Source organism: Adiantum capillus-veneris, chromosome 27 (assembly GCF_014529385.1).
Source record: "Adiantum capillus-veneris isolate H3 chromosome 27, ASM1452938v2, whole genome shotgun sequence".
Lineage (NCBI taxonomy): Eukaryota > Viridiplantae > Streptophyta > Polypodiopsida > Polypodiales > Pteridaceae > Adiantum > Adiantum capillus-veneris.
In genome coordinates this window covers 35,362,746-35,379,509 of record NC_140957.1, presented here as the reverse complement: position 1 = coordinate 35,379,509, position 16,764 = coordinate 35,362,746, and the positions used below count along the sequence as shown (strand labels likewise).

The following is a 16,764-nucleotide window of genomic DNA, read 5'->3' as shown; positions in this document are numbered from 1 at the left end:
GCTCAAGAATTTACTTCTTGATGATGCATCTCCTTCCCAAAGGAGAACTCAAGAGCCTCCACCGAAGGAACGAGAAAGAAGCGAGTCTCCCGCCACCTCCGCGGAGATGGCTCCACGAAGACGGCGGGCTAAACGCTCTCCATCACCACCAAAGCGGAGAAGACCATCGTATTCTTCTCCTCACCACAATTCAAAGAGAGATGATAAAAAGCAAGAGAAGAAAAAGGCGAGAAAGAGGACACCCTCTTCTCCATCTTCTTCATCCTCTTCCTCTTATGAAAGCTATGGTGAAGACGACAAATATCAAGACAAGAAAAAGGCGAGAAAGAGGTCACCCTCTTCTCCACCTTCTTCAAATTCTTCACCTTCTGAAGAAAGTGATGGTGCAACTTTTGAACCATCAAAAAGAAGAGGCCATAGGAAATCCTATGCCGCATGGAAGAGGTTGTCCAAGCTGAAGAAATTCAAAGAGGGAGGGAAGAGCATCTCTTTCCTTACCTATGATGGCACCTTCGGTGCTACGGACAAAGTCTTGGCCTTTATCCAGCAATTCGATGCGGCGTTTGGAGATGAGGGCTTCACGGAGTCCTCTAAGCTACGCCATGTAGCTATGCACTTTCAAAAGTCCGCCAGACAATGGTGGTCTAGCCTACGAGCCAACGGTGAAGCTCCACGAACATGGAAGGCTTTAAGAGCTTCCATTATGAAGCAGTTTTTGGCCACCGATGCCAAAGACAAAGTACTCACCGAATGGCGAAGCTTAAAGCTCTCTCCCAATGAATCCATCCACAAATATGTAGACAAGTTTTGGGACCTACAACTCAAAGCCACTGTCTTCAAAAAGTTGGATTTTGGAGAGCAAAAGCAACAATTTTGTGCGGGCTTAACCGAAGAAATGGCGGAGTATGTCAACTCCCAAAGGCCACGTACCATATCGGCGATAATACACCATACTATGGTGGCCTCTCGAATCAATTTCCAAACGGGGGGTAAAAGAAATAATAAGCCCCCGGAAAACAAGGGTTCCAATGAGCCTAAGGGGAAGGACAATGTCCAAAAGTCTCCTAAGGGCAATTCCAACAAAGCTAAAGAGAAGGGAGTTTACAAAGGAAAGAATAAACTCTCTCCTGAAGAGCTTGAGCGTTATCGTAAGGATAACCGGTGTTTCAAGTGCGGCGAACGAGGGCATGCGTACCGCGCTTGTCCCCAAAAGAACAACCGCCAAGATCCTCCTAGAGCTTCTTTGGTTGAAATCCAAGAGGAGGAGATTCACCAAACTCACCACAAAGGATCTCCTCTATGCCATGCTTGGGGAAAGGTAAGAGAACATGATGCTTTTATTCTCTTTGACCCTGGTTCTACTCACAATTTCATATCTATGGAGTTAGCCACCAAGCTAGGCATACAATCCTACGAGATGGGAGATATCCTACCCGCAGACAGTGCCTTCAAGGGGCAAGAAGCTTCAGTCACTCCCTTAATCGGGAAATTGAGGCTTCATGTCCAAGGCTATGTGGACAAAGAGGACTTCTTTATCTCTCCTCTCAAGCATGAGGATGTAATCCTAGGGGCACCATGGTTTGACCGCCTGGCTGTCGATGTTAAATTTCCTGAAAGGAGAATCTCCTTTAAGTTCAGGGAAAAAGACATGTATATAGATGCTAAGGAGATGGGTAACACCATCCCCATTGTACATACACCAGCTTTCAACAAGTCAATAAAGAGCTCTATTTCCGTGTACATGATTTTTGTTAAAGATTCTCAAAATGAACCTAATGCTTTAGCAAAAGAAAATAAAAGCAACCAAAAGGAATTAGAGTTATCCAATTTTCTCAAGGGGTTTCAAGATGTTTTTATTGACGACATCCCTTGTGAGCTACCTCCTAAACGAGGTAATGATGACCATGCAATTGAACTTCTTCCAGGAAGTTCACCGCCTAACAAACCTCCTTATAGAGTTTCTCAAGCTCAACAAGAGGAGATTATGCGGCAAGTGCATGAGTTAGTTGAGAAGGGCATGGATAGGCCTAGCTCATCTCCATTTTGCTCACCTGTGCTATTAGTGCAAAAGAAAGACGGCACATATCGTATGTGTGTCGACTATAGAGCACTAAACAGGATCACTATCAAGAATAGGTTTCCCGTTCCACGGGTAGAAGACCTATTTGATAAGCTACAAGGATCGACCTACTTCAGAAGGATTGACCTAAAAAGTGGCTATCATCAAATAAGGATAGTTGATCAAGACATTGTAAAGACCGCATTTTGTACTACATTTGGTCTTTACGAATACATTGTCATGCCTTTTGGCTTGACCAATGCACCAGCCACATTCAACCGCTTGATGGAGAAGCTGTTCAGGCCTCATATATCAAACCTTCACTGGAGTGCTCTTTGATGATATTATCATCTACTCTAATTCATTGGAGGAACACAAGCAACACCTCCAAGTAATATTTCAAGTTTTAAGAGAGAATAAACTTTATGTTAATCGAAAGAAAAGTGAATTTTTCTTGCAAGAGATTCAGTATTTAGGTCACATTATCTCTCAAGATGGCATCCAAATGGATCCATCCAAGTTAGAGGTAATAAAAGGATGTCCTAAACCAAGGAATCTTCATGAACTAAGAAGCTTTATAGGTATGTGTGTATACTATAGACGCTTCATAGAAAAGTTCTCACAAATTGTGGGACCATTACATGACCTAACAAAGAAAAGTGTTAGGTATACATGGTCTGCTAAGGAGAACAATGCTTTCGAAAAGCTTAAAGAAAATCTTATCTCTCAACCTGTGCTTACACTACAGGATCTCTCAAAACCATTTGAGGTCCAATGTGATGCTTGTGCTGATTGCCTTGGGGCTGTTTTGCTCCAAGAAGGGCACGCCATAGGCTATGAGAGTCGAAGGCTCGACCCTGTTGAGCAAGCTCTAGGCATATATGAAAAAGAACTCCTTGCAGTTCTACATGCCTTAGACTCATGGAAGCACTATTTATTGGGGACTCCTTTCATTCTGCGAACGGATCACCAAAGTCTTAAGTACTTCATGATGCAGACCAAGCTCTCCGACAAACAAATGAGGTGGGCAAATTTCCTTTCGCAATTTCATTTTCATATTGCTCACATTGCTGGCAAGCATAATCAAGTAGCCGATGCACTCTCAAGACGACCGAGAGTGAATGCGGTTTCCATAGCAACTCACAATGATCTATCTTCAATGATAGATGAGTATGCTATTGATCCCGATTTTAGAGATGTGATTTCAGCCCTTGCATTAGGGAAGAAAGAAGAACCATTTACTTTACAAGATGGTTATCTTCTCTATGGCAATAGACTATGCGTTACTAACTCACTACGTGGGAAAGTAATGTATGAATCTCATGCTCCCCCATATGCGGGGCATAGAGGGATTCAGTCTACCTTAAAGGGAATTGAAACATATTTCTATTGGCCTACCATGAAAGTGAACATACAAGAGTATGTGTGGTATGTCAAAAGACAAAATTTGATAGAGGGAAGCAACCTGGATTGCTTCAACCCTTGCCAATCCCTAATTCACCTTGGGAGAGCATATCCATGGATTTTATCTTTGGATTGCCTAAGTCTATCCATGGGAATACGGGGATATGGACGATAGTAGATAGGTTCAGTAAACAAGCTCATTTTATACCTGTCAAAAAGACTATCAAAGCCCATCAAACCCTCTTCATTTCACAAATTTTCAAGTACCATGGCTTGCCAATGTCCATAGTGTCGGATAGAGATCCTAGAATGACCAGCAATTTCTGGAAGGGTCTCTTTGAGAATTTAGGAACAAGGCTAAACTTCTCTTCGGCCTATCATCCACAAACTGATGGCCAAAGTGAAATAGCTAACCTAACCATTCTCGATCTACTAAAAGCCTATGTAACGGAAGTAGATCAAAGATCCCAATGGGAGAAGTACTTACCCTTAGTAGAGTATGCTTACAATAACACTGTACATACTTCCACAGGAAAAGCACCTTTCGAGGTAATTGAGGGAAGATCAAAAAGTCCCTTGCTACTTAAGGTACATGGGAAGATCTTCGCTGCAGATGAGTATAGCCAAGACCTACAAGAATCTTTTCAAAAGATTAAGGATGCTATCTCTATCTCACAGCAAAGGCAAAAGGCTGCTGCTGACAAGCACAAAAGATCCCAAGCCTTTAAAGAAAGCGATTGGGTCTTGTTAAAGTTTCCCAAGGCTCGATTAAGGCACACGACGGGCAAGAATCCTACGGGCCACCAAAAGTACTATGCTAAACTAGCAAAAAGGTACTATGGTCCCTTCCAGATTCTTAGGCCAATCAATGAGATGGCCTATCAACTTAAGTTTCCCAATCATTGGCTCATACACAATGCTTTTCATGTGAGCCTATTAAAGCCTTACAAAGGAGAGCCACCTCAAGAACCAACTATTGAAGACCCACCGGAGATCGAGGACCAAGAGGAGGTGTTGCAGCCCCAGTCCATTCTCCGACATGAAGACAAGGTATTAAGAGGCGGTAAGACTATCCGACGATATCTTATTAAGTTTAAGAATTATCCTTTCGAAGATGCTAGATGGATGCAAGGCATACAATTAAAGGATAACCTAAACCTTGTCAATGCTTACAATGCTTCCCAAGAGTAAGCAAATGTACAAAATGTTAAAATAATGAACAAAATTTTTGTCTTATAAGACTCTCTTTTTCTTTATTTGTGCACAAAAATGAAGTAGTATGCATGCTTAGATCAAGTTAACAGAGACGACGTCTCCCAAACACCAAGTAGAGCTTGTCACTCTACTATGGAAGACTAATAGGACTAATGTGCAGACATGCTTGCGGCAACCTCAGACTCTCAAGCGCCAAATGGACTAGTCATCCATTATGGAATGATGTCGTAGGGTAACATAGGGATCCTCTCCCCGCTAAGAAAAGGACTCATGAATATGCTTTATCTTCTCTACACCATAGTCGAGGACGACTATGATTTCAAGAGAGAGATAATGTCATAATAATCAATATCTAATTCTCCTAAATGATTTTCTCATATTAAACTGATCATTTAATGTGGGGAAGTGCCAAGGGAGAAAAAGCTAGAATATTGGTTAAGCCAGTAGACCGGCCACAGTAGGGATCCAAAGGGGGGGCCATCTGCAAAAGAGCCATGTGCAACAATGGGCTAAAAAGACCCCAAGGTTCAGCCCATTAAGACTTCCAAAATGCTAAGGTTCCAAAATTCAAAGGTTGTGTCCAAAGGTCAACCCTAGGGAAAATTGGATGCTTTGTGTGTGCCCTAAAAGTCTTTGCACATCCCTACGTGGGAGGGGGCGAGCCCCAAAGGTAGGGCATGAGAGAGAAAGCCACACACACACACACACACACAGGCTCCCTTTACACAAAGGGAATGAGGGACACATGTCTGCTCCCTAGGCCAGATGCCCACAAGGTGTGCCCAATTCCTATTGGAAGACCCTTGAAGTGGACCAATGAGAATTAATCTAGAGTAAATGTACTTTAATTAATTTAAAAACATTTAATAAAAGAAACCAATGAGAATTAAGTCTCCTGGAAGACTATTGGGCAGTCTCCCAAAGGGTCCAATGAGCATTCAGAAGCCCCATGGCTTGCCTGATTTCTATTGGCCAGGAGACAAAGGGGTCCAATGAGAGTTTAGTTTAATTATTTAATTACCTAAAGTTCTCACAAAAGGGAAAAGGGGGACACATGTCAAAAGGCTATCACTTATGCTGCTTAATTCCTATTGGCTTGACTTGGGGAGGTCCAATGAGGCAAAAGCCAGACCAAATTAGCAGCGAGGGCTCGCCCAAGAGAGAGAGGGGACTGATTTTTGCTTGGCATTGACACACACACACTCACACTTGACCATGTGTGAAGGAAGAATACTCTATCTCCTCCCAAGCTTTAATGGAGAGCTCATCACCTACTCCAAGCTTGTGAGATAGAAGCCTACATCAACACTCTCTTGGCATGTGGATGCAAATCCAACCAAGAGCCAAGCTTCAATGCATGCTCATCTCCTCTACCAAGCTAATTACTAAGCTAAGCTATGCTAATATGAGTGATTATGTGAGGAGATGTACATCTTTCTCGTAAGATACCCCTTCTTCCTCTCAATCTACTCTCATACCCTGCTAGCTCTCACCATCTTCGAAGGTGTGTGAGGTCTTGGGTCTGAGAACGGGGATAATTCAAGTTGTGTTTGATTAAGTGTTTTGCTTGGTGTATGAAGCTTCCATCTTCATTGCACTAGCTAGTCTTGAAGGAACACAAAGAATTGTATTGTACAATGTCTCTCTTGATGGGAGAAACCATAATACAAAGCCTTTTGGAGGGGGGACCGGCTTCATGCAAATCGGGTCCTCAATTGTTGTCAATAGCTTAATTTCTCTCTCTTTTGAAAGTATTGTCGATGCTATCTAACTAGGTGTTATGTTTTTTGTTGCTCTCTCCACCCAAGCACTCTTGTAATTCTCATTAGGAATCTATTCTAATGAGATGCCCACTATGTTCATGCTAATTTCCGCTACACATAAGTTATTAGGCCATTAAATGTTACACTGAAGGTCCTACATACGGTAAACAAATTGCTAGAGAGGGATTCAAAGGCAACCTACATTGCTCTCAAGGTGCACCATGTACCTTGGATCACAGACATGATAGGCCATTAGTTATCCAATCGTTCACGTGTCTAGTGTGATCAATCTGGATCCACCGATGTCGAAGATTGCCATTCCCATCTTGTCTCATTCGGTTCACCAAGTTCACATCAAATGCTCGACCAATTGGGAACATTTTGAAGACATAACATTTCTCTCCCTCCGTACCTTGACCTAGAAACCTGCTCCATGGAAGAAGTCATATGTGCAGTCTCGCTTCAGCTTTAGGAGTGCATCAAAGATTTTTTGCCACCACCTCTCTGTAAACTAGATATTGACCTTCCAAACCTAGCAACGTTCATAGTGTTCAAAGCAAAAAAAATTCAGCATAGAGTTTTGCATAGAAATAAAAATATGAGAAATGCACAAACCAATTATCTTGCACCAATGGTCCCAACTCCTTAGCGATTGTAAATAGTTGTTACTCACCTAAAATTCCCTTGTTGGTGGTGTTGCGAAGGAGAGTTTTACTTATAACTTCTTTTGCTAAACACATTTGAACCTTCCCGGCTCCTTCATGTGGATCAACGGTCAAAATCCTTTGCACCATCACCTTGGTGTTGTCTGTTAGTGTTTTGGATGTGTCGATGCACACATCGTGTCTATGTGAGTGACAGTGAATCATGACTTTGGTGGCCGTCTCATCTGATGGCAAGACATAGTATACTACACAATCACATGTTGCAGTATAAAAAGCAATTGCCTTACAAAAGTGGCATGTTAGGCTCTTATCTCCAATCTTACAATATTATCCGGGTGTAGGTGCCTTTTGTATGTACCCATTGAAATAACTTGTATTGGGAATATGATCATTAACCAAGCGGGCACATTGTTCATTCATACACTTCAAAGATCCTAGGCAATGACTAAGACACTGTCGGGGGATTTGTGTTCAAAAGGTGAGCCGGGAAGGCTCAGGGCCTCTGGCTGTCAGAGGTGGTAGAGAGGAAGCAACAGAAATAGAGGGATAAAAAACCAATAGGATACCCAAATGAGCAGTATATCATCAGGAATTGAAATAAATTGTACAAGGCTTGGTTGACTTGACCACTTATAATCACATAAATGATAAACAACAATGGGTTAGGTCATAAGCTCTAGCAAAGATACCAATCTAGATCCGGAGTTTCACTTCCAATCATATCATGATATTCGAGTCTTCTCGAAGCAAGTCTAAGCCCTCATAGCCGCGTACGCTCGATCTCCTCAATGAACCGAGATTGGATTTTTAGCATCAAGTACACTGGCAATTATTTATTTGTTCCGAGCTCATCTGAATGAGGTGTTCACAAACCTGTATACCTTATCATCATCAAGATATAACAAAATAGAGCATTAGGTTATCAAAGATATTAACATTATACGTATATATTGGTAACTTATCAAGATTAAGCATAAGATAATAAGATATTAAGAAAAATCTGGAATGAGAGAGAGATATTTAATTATGGCTTGATGAAGATCAAGAAATTTGGCGATGGAGCTTTAGGATAACGGAGAGAGAGTTTGTAATTAGCTATTGGTTAATCAAGAGCCAACGATAGAAATTCTCTGTCTTCTTATATTCGATGTAGATGCTCGTCCTCCATTTATTGGTAGCGCCACACATGCACCATCTTGTCTACTCGATAGCGCCTTGGTCCTTCCAACTCCTTTCTCCTCTCTCCCTTGCTTATCGTCCACCTCTCGAAGGCCCTGAATGCACTAACCTCAACCCTTCAATTTTCCATGCTTAAGACCAAATCCACTAGCTCACAGCATGCAGCATTTGGCCTTGATCCTCTCTCAGGTGGCACACCCCCTTGTTCATATGCCGCTATCTTCCGTCACCTGCACCCTCTTGGAACCTCTCTGTTTTCATGGAGGTGGCACCTCAACTCTCCCTGCTTACACAAGGCCCCGCCCTTCCTTTTTGTATGAGGACTCCGGCCCCTTGCAGTCCGCAGCACCTTGGCGGTGGCTCCTTGCTTATCTACAGCTGCTTGGCTCTCTGCTTACGGTCCTATGCACACAGCCATGCCATCTACATCCCACTCGTCTCCTACTACCCAGTTGATAGCGGAAAAACTCTCCTTTCAGTTCTCCCATGCACCTCACCACATTCTTCTGCTTGTGGCAGTAGCGCCCTTTTTTTGATACACAACTATACTCGTCACTATTCTTTTATTTAGTCCTCAGTTTCACATTAAAAAAAACCTTGCTTGCCTTTGGTTCACACCACCCTTTACCTCATGTCCAGACTCCACTCTGCTCTTGGTTAGCTTACCATAAAAGGCGCCACATCCATGGGAGCTGCAACCACTTTGACCGCCATTAATCGTGAGCAAGCTTGAGTCACAAAAATTTATCCGGCAATGGCCTTCATGTACACGATAAGCATCCCCATCCATGTGAGGTACTCCTTTTTGCACATCGCCTGACTGTCTCTTGTCATCAATCCCAAATCCAAAGTCGCCTTCTTTGACAGCTTTGCCTAGAGTAATATGCTCCTTTGATAGCTTTCGTTGAGCTGGCAAATAATCTCGCTTGTCTATGCCATAGGCTTACGTTAAAGCCGCTTGCCTTCAAGATGAAAACATAGATGATAGCTTTTGGAGAAATCCCTTCCCATCAAACCCGGTATATACCGCAATAGAGGCATTACAAGTGATGGTATTTGCTTTGATAATAGCACCACATTAGGAAATTTATGTTGATTAACATTGTCGAGCACAACATTTTGGATCAAACTATTGCTAAGCATAACTTGTTAGCATATCATGTTGTTAATGAACTGCTAAGATTATCCTTCAAATAGACCCGATATGCATATTATTATTCTTTTTCCCATCGTGAAAGTGGAGCCGCACGACATCCACCCCCTCTGAACCTGCAGAGTCTCCGGTTTGTGCCAACCGGTCTTCAATCCTGCATCTGCTATAAGCACTTAAATCGTTAGGTAGTTGTCCATTGCAATCTTTTGAACCATACCTGCCTTATCTCCAAAGCTTTCAAATGTGAAAAACATGTTTAGTGAACCCCGCCAAAATCAAGTGCTCCAGTTAATTATGCACACGTCTTGACCATCAAGCTCGATTTAGGGAACTCTGTCAAGCTCAAGTATGCCTTAGTCTGTCTGCACATGGAATGGCCGTCAAGTCCTTCTCAAGTTCTAGCAACATAACCAACTCAAAATATGTGAAGATACTTCATCAATTGTCCAAAGAAGTCAATTGGAAGCTAGTCATGTAAGCTTGCTGACCACAAAATCCAAAACTCTTGTCTTCATTGCATAAAATCCAAAAACAAAACCTAGTGCCAAGTAACCTGCTACAAGAAAATAATTGATATCCTTGAATCTGCAAGTTGCACTTTAGTAGTCCATCAGGATCAAATGGGATAATAAGATATTGCCCCAATAATGGAGCGGCATAATACCCACATGAGCATACATTTCCTGTATCAATCAACATCAAACATTTCTGGTATAGGTATGTTATTTCTAGATTAAATAGCATGCAACCAAAATGCATACTTTTGAAGATCCTTAGAATCTCCTAGATCATATACCATTAAGAGGACATAGCATTGATGGCCCCCACAATATACTAGAGCATCACCTGAAGCATAGTGCAACATCCATATCCCATAAACTCCTGGTAACTTAAGCTCATTTTATCAGTAAGCCTTAAAGAGCATTGACTCCCTTTTATTGGCAGCCAAACCATCACTGCATAAGCATCATTAAAAAAATTAGCATCCAAATCCTCCCATAATTTTCATACTGTATAAGGAAGTAAGAAACCTATACATCTTTTTCAGTACCCATGGTGATTTACCATCATCACCCCCTCTAGCTTCATAACCATCATGAAGAACCTTCGAACAATCTGGACCTATATCCTCAGAGGAATTTTTACCTGCTGGAATTTTACCTTGATCATGGAAAACAAATTTAGCCTCTAAATCTTCATCCGTAGCATCCTCAGAAAAATCACTCTGTAAAATATCAACATTTATCAAAATTGTAGGAGTTATCTGCTCATGCAACCCATGTATAAATATAGATGTAGAATCCTTGTCAATAATTTGTTCACAATTAGCATGATCTAGCAAATGTTCATACTCATCAATATCAATTAATAGCCCGTTGTCGTGCAGCTCTTCTCCCATGCTAAGAAAGATTACAAAAAAATGCACATTGAGCTACTTTGAAGCTTACTTGATTGATGATCAGTGTTCAGGGCTTGGTAACAACCTATTTTTACGATTAATGTATGCCAGATGCGGCTTTAAAGGGCCAACGGATGCCTTAATGATACTAAAAAAGGAGTATGCTTTAAGTGATCACATATGGGAGATTATTATCATAGAGCTATAGTGCTTGAAGTGCTCTATCGGCTTGTCTTTATGGCTCATTGATTGGAGCTACGGTGCAAAAGTTATGGCAGTTTGAAGTTTGAGTCGATACTAGATCCATGACGGATTGGGCAATTGCAACCAAGGGGACAGAGATAAAGTGAATGCATGGGACTGAAGTGCTCCCTTTGTGGAGCACGTCGGTCTTTTTAGATCAGCAATCAAAGTTTCAGTTGCCAAGATGTTGGTTGTTAAAGATTCATCGGGGGCCGGTTCTGTACCAGTCCGGTCCATTCGGTCGGTGTGCCATCTAGGAATTTTGGGCTTCAACCAGGGAATTTAAAACGCGGCAATAGTAATTGCTTGAGGAGTCTCATGTCCGGGATGTCATCTCATGCAGTGCTTGGCTGGAAAACGTCATGATTGGTAGTGCGTAGCTAGCAAGAATAAAACTCTGACACTCTTTAGTTAAATGTGATGCCTTTACGGAATAATGTTAAGGTTGTAATGAGCTTTCTGTGTCAATGTCGTGCGATGCGGAGCCTTGGCCGATATGTATACAAAATGTGGTGAGGTGCACGAGGTGCCTACCATTGCCTTGGCCAGCATGTGTACCAAATGAGGTGCCTTTATGTATGCCAAATGGGGTGTCCTTGAGGGGAATTGGAGTTGTCGTGCTTGGCAATGCTTTGGTCGACATGTGTACCAAATGAGGCACCAAAGAAGATGGGTTGAAGGGCACCTGCCAAAGATTATAAGTTAAAGTGGCCAAACACATTTACTCAAAGAGTGGCTGCCCACCATTTAGGAGCTTGCGTTGGAGGCTGTGGTGCTCTGACGACAACGCGCAAGAAATGGGAAATGATGAGCAGGCCAGGGCACCCCATTTCGGCTCCAAATTTGGCTCGTTTCCTGTTGGTCGCGCTACCTGTTGCCATGTCAACAAGCGTTCTTTTCTATGCTCCCTAGCAACGATAGCGCTGTCGTTGCTAAGGGAGGAGTAAAACTAAATATAGGGTGTGGCTTATTGGGGAAGAACAACGTGTTGTAGTTGTGAGGGTTATGAGAAGAAAAGATCGAGGAGCTCGTAGGGGAGAAGGTGCAGAAAGCTCTCTCTTTCTCGCTCTCTTCCTCAGCTACCAAAACAAGGAAAGCTCTCTCTCTCTCTCTCTCTCTCTCTCTCTCTCTCTCTCTCTCTCTCTCTCTCTCTCTCTCTTCTCTCTCCTCCTCGGCTAGCAAAGCAAGGAGAAGAGGCAACTCAACGAGGGATGTTGGTGTGGTTGTAAGGGCAAAAGAAAGGAGAAGTGCCGGAAGCTCGGAGGGAGAAGGTGAAGCAAATCTCTCTCTTTCTCTCTCTTGTCATCGACTAGAAAAACAAAGGGAGAATCTCTTCCTCTCGTCCTCAACAAGGCGAAGAGGAAAAGAAGAAGGTAAACCAAAGCGGGTCTCACTCTCTCGAGAAGGAGAAGAAGAAAGAAGCACAATTAGCAACATAGGTAAATTTTTTATGGCAATTCAACATGTTTAGTCTTACGTTCAACAACACCGATCACCGGTGAATATTTTGAATCAGTGCAAGCTAAACTAATTTGGCCTAGATTTTGTAAATTGAAGCTTAAACTTCTTAATTTGTAATTAATTAAGTTAATGGTGCTGTTAACAGCACTACCTTGGCTATTGTGCGTCGTATTTTGTCGGCAATATAAAATTCAATTATTTTAGCACTTTGTTTATGTTTTGAAGAGGTTACTTGACAATGTTGCGGTGTGGTGTATCTTTTCGTCTCTCTTCTCCCACAGTTAGCAGCCTCCTGCCGGTGCTGACCCGACTCACGTTTCGAACACATATCCACCGACACCTAGTGAACCGGATGCAAAACCGAGCCAGGGTGGGAAGATAGTTGAAGCCTATGTCTACACCGCAAGAGGCAGCCATGCAACAAAAGATGCAACAATTTGCAACGTACATGTAACAGCAACATGCTACCCAACAACAACATAATCTGCAAGAGCAGATTTGTAAAGCTCGACAAAGTGTTATGGAGAAGTTGCAGCGGTTTGAAGGCCGCGATATTTTAAAATTTTGTAATTTTTATGAGAAGTCTATGCGCTAGGGTCCTTTTTGCGCTTTCCATTGTCACCATGTTTATGACATAAAAATTGTCTGTCTTTCTTATGCCGTCAAACTCATTAAGCTTTCCATTGTCACCATGTTTATGCCATAAAAATTGTATGTCTTTCTTATGCCGTCAAACTCATTAAGCTTAGCCTTCTTGAATTATTTGACTATCGCTTCTCCTGCATTGTCATCCTTATCATCGCCATTGTTTCTTTTCTGCTTCTTCTATCTTCTTTGATTATTTATCTCCACTTTCATCTTCTCCTTTCTTCAATTGTTTCTTGAATTCTTTCATCGTTGTAGCAGAATCGAAATGGCTCTGATACCACTTGTGCGTCGCTTCACCTTGTAGAGTAGATATCACATTGGTTTCTGTAACGTCTTTAAAATAGCCAAAAGAACATACTCGTTTAACCAAATTCAACATGATAAATCAAATTAAAAACCGTAATTTATTACCATCATAAAATAGTACATTCACTTCTTTATTGGATCAAACAAAAGAGATATTATGTGTGTATATCTATTTGTAAGCTAACTTGTTGCTACTTGTTAGTTATCATGTTGTTGCAGACAATTTGTTTATGCCTTAACTTTGTCATACGAACTCTGAATATAGACTTCCAAGTATTGAAAACGATGGGAACGGGTCTGGTCTACAAGGCATCGTGGACAAAATTGGAAAAAAACCTTTGTTTGGCTAAAAACAAAACTTTTAGATCGTGACTTCTAGACCCTCTTTTTTTTTGTCTCCACGACTTTTTTAACTTATTTTAAGATTACCTATGTATTTCAAGCTGAGAAACATAAAAATAAAACATTGATATTGATGAAAACATTAATTTTGACTACGTCTTTATTTTATAGTCTTCAATCAACTTATCTTTTATTCAATAATTATTGTTAAATATATCTTTAATGTATTGTGAAGAGAGTAGATTTTGTCCCTCGATATTTTGAACTCATTTGTGTACAACTAATACTCTCTATCTCATAAACTATTCAAGAGTCTTTTATGCCATATTTCATAAAAGATCTTTAAATTGAATTCAATTATTAGAGTTTTTTACATAAAAAATGTCAAAAACTCCAATAATTGGGCTCAATAAAATAAATAGCAATGCAAGCACTTTTTGATAGGCTGACTGTGGAACAAGATGAGTTGATTTAAGAGCTACAACTTACATCCCAGTAGATGAATACAATGCATCCACGGGTTTAATGCCCTGTAGTTGAGGTGTCCCATGTCCTAACTACTTCTTGCAATTAAACTTGCAGCACGTGGAGTATGCTTTGTATGCGCTGTAAGTTCCTTGCTTATGTGTTGCAGAATCGTTTGCTGAACTCAGCGAGAAAGTGTCCCATGTGCCACTCTTTGCACGTACGCCTCGTTATGTGCTCTAAGCTCTCAGTGGGACTAGAGCCAGGTGTAGTGCATACGTTATTTTACACTTTCCTTGCTTATGTGTCGCACAATCGTTCGTTGAACTCAACGAGAAAGTGTCCTATGTGCCACTCTTTGCACATACGCCTTATTATGTGCTCTAAGCTCTTAGTGGGACTAGAGCTAGGTGTAGTGCATAGGTTGCATGCGTCTAGTCGGACGCAAGTGTAATTGGCTTCCACAATGTTGTAGACATACTAGAGGATGTGGAGGACTTTGCCTGCACCTACACGGTGGATGAAATGGGGGGCTCTTGAGTTCAATTATTTTGCCCTTCATAGTAGGTAGATAACGACTCAATGGAATCATGACTTCAAACCATTCATCTTTTGGAGCGAAAATCATAGACTGCCACGTATTTGCATCCTCAAAAGTTCCCCACCATGACTGCGTCCGTATCGTTGATACATAACAACGTCCATCACCCTTCACACGAAGAGAAATGGTATCAATTGAGTGCAGATCAAAGCTGCTATAGCCCTGAATGGTGCGCAATGCGTCCACTTCCTGGTTCCCTTAACTTTCCTGACAAAGTACCTGAAAAGACAACAATTTTATTTGTGTCGCCACCCAATTCCAAACGTGCGCTGGATAGACCACCATAATCAGATAATCAGAATGAACAATCCAATTCCTCAAATCATCTTGGCTTGAAAACCTGAACAAACTCAACTCCTTGGAGGGTTGTAGATCTTCAAACCTCCAGGCCACAGCTCGGCAAGCTGCATCAGTCGTGTCGTGGACAAGAGCTCGAAACATGTGCTTCCTAAGAAGTTTTCCTGTGAAATTTTTGTTGTCCTCTATGAGCTTGCATCAACTTATTGACTCTCTTGTCTGGGCCTCCTCTCTCTCTCTCTCAAGTCCAAGCTGAAGTGGGCGGCCACTTCATCTTAAACTTGAGAGAGAGAGAGAGAGAGAGAGAGAGAGGGAGGGAGGAAGGGAGATCATCAAGTGGGCGCATCCAGTTCACCTTGATCTTGAGGGAGGGAGAGAAAGAGAAGGAGGGAGGGTCGCAAGCATCCAGCTGTTCACCTTGATCTTGAAGAAGGGAGAGGGGGGGATCCAGTTCACCTTGATAGAGAGAGAGAGATTATCCAGGGACATACAATAAATAAGAAGAGAGCTCACTATGTTGTGATCTGGACTAAGACGGTGGAAGGAGGCCACATCGCATGGTTACGTAGATCAACGAATCACCAGCTTACCGTCAAGCCTTTTCGCGGCAAATATCCAGTTCAGGTAAACATCGACATTCCTAGAGCGCCCCCTTCACTTTCAGTTGCTTGGATGCTTCTTTTTCCAGTCCTTCAATGCTAGCAAAACCCCTTGCAACGCCTTGCGGAGACGTGTGATACAACACAAAGCAATACAGTCATTGCTCACACAACTTTACTCGCAGGGGGTTGTGACGGTTAGACGGGCCTGCCTCCACCATACGAGTTCTTCTTCTTCCCAATGGCAATTATCAGATCCCTACGTTTGTAGAAAATCTCCTTGAAGCTAGCCGTCGACGTATCATTCTTGAATGTCCGACGGTTCTTGGCCTTCCACATGCGCTGGAAAAAGCAGACCCTCATCGTTTGAATACATATGAATAGCTTTTGCTCCTAGGAAAAGATTGTTTTTATAGAACCCTATTTTCTACATCCTTTGGACCTACTTGCATATCTTGCTTACTAGGCCAATAATTGTTGGGCACTCCTTGAAGAGGTGGGTAAGATCCTCACTCACCATTCTGCATCCCAAACACCTATATTACCACGGACTTGGATTCTGGTACATGTCGGCAAGGCCCCCAAAAACACCTTCCACAAAAATATCAGTGCCCATTGTGTGTTTCATATGTTATTAATCGCCGCAATCGAGCTAGGTGTTGGCCATTGTTTACCCCATTGTTTGTTGAGAGATGCGAACCAATCCGCCTTGAATATAGGAAGAGCATGCTAAATACCCTTGGTTTGTGGTTTACAAAACTAGCTTCCCTTAGGCCAACGCTAGGCTTTCCAATCAAAGTTGGACTTGCAAATAGGCATTGTAATGCTATTGAGCCCCTTCCAAAGCTCTGGTGACTAGCGGTCTTTCCGGGCCATTGAGGTGAAATTGTGAAGTCAGTTGGTCTAGATCTTTCCATCTCTTATTGTTGCTTCCCCAATAGCAAGACATGCACATGAGACCTTTT

At 42.1% G+C, this 16,764-nt stretch overlaps 1 pseudogene; it reads right to left on the bottom strand.

Annotated features, from left to right (window-relative positions):
• Window positions 1-10,037: 10,037 nt before the first annotated feature.
• LOC147421768 (putative complex I intermediate-associated protein 30) lies at window positions 10,038-15,344 on the bottom strand (annotated as a pseudogene).
• Between the last annotated feature and the right edge of the window lie 1,420 nt (window positions 15,345-16,764).